Below are 2485 nucleotides of genomic sequence, written 5' to 3'. Positions count from 1 at the left end.
AAGGGTTAGGCAGGAGAACTGTGGTGGCCTTGACTATGTGCCACATATCAGTCATTGGCCACATCTGTAACCATCTTCACTCTCACGCAACTTTTCCTGATCCTTCAAGGAAGAGTCTCTTACTGTGGGTGAGAGACAATCTCTCTTTCTTGTCTTCTAATGAAAAGAGCCATTAAGTAATGCTGTGGCCTGGTAGGCATGCTATCTATAGTGGGGCACCATATTGTATGTGTCCTGCTTTCCTGGGACCTGCTGTCCTGTGTCCTCAGGTCCCATCAGCACACAAAGTGAGTAGGTTAAAAGAGTGCCAGCATTTTTGTCCTCCATGATCTGATTGTTCAACATAGAGAGGACTGGCCAGTGTAAAAGCCAATGGGGCTGTTCCTTGAAAACGTCAGAGAGGATGGAGAGGAATGGAAAAGCCATTAACACAGGACTCTAAATGAACCCCAGGGGTGGAGGGTGAAGAGACCAAATTCAGGCATCTACTATTAGATGGAAATTAGATGAGCAAAAATGAGCATCCAGGGAACTCAGATGTTAGCACCAGCTTCTCATTCTCATGTTTCCTTACAGCCCCCATTTTGTATAACCACATATGCCTATAATGCAGGGGATTTGGAAAGCAGAGAACAGCTGACAGAGGTGTCAATAAGCCAATTTGTGACTTGTTAGAGTGTTACACTTGTTTATCGGCATTTAACGAGACAAGACATTGATGTTAACACAGTAGGAGGGAAGTTGCCTGGACCAATAGTATTCTTTGCTGAAAATTAATTTAAACCCTCTTTTCTTTGTGCCAGAAATGGTAGAGCTAATTCATTACCAAAGTGTTGAAATGCCACTGAAAATGAGTTAGGGTAACAGGGACGAGTCATCAGCAGCTGAACAAAATCCCAATTTAGCTTTCTTTTGGTAACCTCTAGTAAATGAGACATTGTGAAATAATATGCTTTATGGCAGGGAGCAAAACAAGAGTTTATTTAATTTGGGGGATATGGAGAGCTGCAGGGCTGGGAAGGGAAAGTTTCATGCACAGATTTTTGGAAAGCTGTGAGAGCTGCTGTCACTACAGCCAGTCCATGGCTACTGTTCCCTGATGGGAACTCAGTAGCTTGTGTTTGGGACCTCTTAGCTGGAAGATTCCAAGGTCCTGGCAACACCAAGCTCTGCTATCAAAATTCTGTGAAATCTCTGTTCAGATCATTTACAAGATCTCAGCTGCATGTGCTGGTCTCCAATTGAAGCTGAGCACAGCCTTTCTCATCTCTCTGGATCAGTTTCATGTGCAGGAGTAATTTGGGTCACATGACCTGACATTGTTGTGGTTGCTGTTTTTCCCACTCCTTGCTGTGTGTTCCTTTGGCTGCTTTATTCTCCCAGGAAAATTTTAGATGTGAAAACTACAACTTGTGAGAACTGAACCATTAACTAGACTAAAGTAATCATTTGACTTGGTGCAAACTCTGTATTTCCCTTCTTTATGTGACACATTTCAACGACTTCAGGAAAAATGGAGAAGGAATCATGAGGCCAAGTTACTCTGGCTGGCTGGGTTTTCCCACAGAAGATTCCCCACCATCCCACCCATCCTAGGCAGAAAAGTGGTGTGAGGGAAATCTAAAGAGTTCCAAGGGAGGCAGTATGATTCTGACATCTTTCTCGGGATTTTAGGCTGCATCATTAGTCCAAATTCTTCACCCCTTTTCATTTACATCTTTTGCCTGTGATATTGCAGTTCTTTCCATAAAGTAGTATATCTCCCCCATATAACTGTCTTTGTTTTTGGCCATATGACACCATGACAGTTCCAAGCCTAGGTTTTAAAGACATTGCATATTTCTGCTAACCTTCATGTGCTTTTGCCATCCCCAGTGGCCCCAGAAGGAGGATGAGAAGTAAGTGGTATAGAGGCTAACCAAGATCACCTGACTGCAGGTGACCTGCAGACTTGTGAGCTAAATAAATGTTCACTCTTGTACACTGTTGAGTCTTGAGATGATCTATCACACAGGAGTAGCAAATGATAACACTCTATTCAAACCAGGAGACTGATTCTTATGCACAGTAGACTGTATTAGTCAGCTTTCATGTTGTTGGACACCCACAGCTTAAAGAAGGAAAGATTTAATTGGCTCATGTTTTCAGCCCATTATCAGCTGGTTCCAAGGCGGAAACATCATGGGGAAGGATATGGAAGAGCAAAGCTACTCAGTCCATGGAGGCTGGGAAGCAGAGCAGAGGAACAGTGCCAGGGAGGAATGGTCAAGGAACCAGATATAGCACCCAAGGCTATAGCCCATGCAGACATACCCAGGAGTATGCTTTACTAATCCGCTAGGCATTTCTCAATCCAATGACGTTAACATATCAGAATTAACAGTCATAATCCACCCCTTGTCAACTTTACAGTCAAACGCATCTCCTTAAACCATACTTAATCTCCAAATAAAAACAGGATCATAATTCCACTTAACAGTACAAC

The sequence above is a fragment of the Heterocephalus glaber genome, unplaced genomic scaffold (genome assembly GCF_053883595.1).
Source record: "Heterocephalus glaber isolate CG9 unplaced genomic scaffold, H.glaber_assembly_v1.0 deba00001442, whole genome shotgun sequence".
Lineage (NCBI taxonomy): Eukaryota > Metazoa > Chordata > Mammalia > Rodentia > Bathyergidae > Heterocephalus > Heterocephalus glaber.
Note: the sequence above shows the minus strand (reverse complement) of the source record.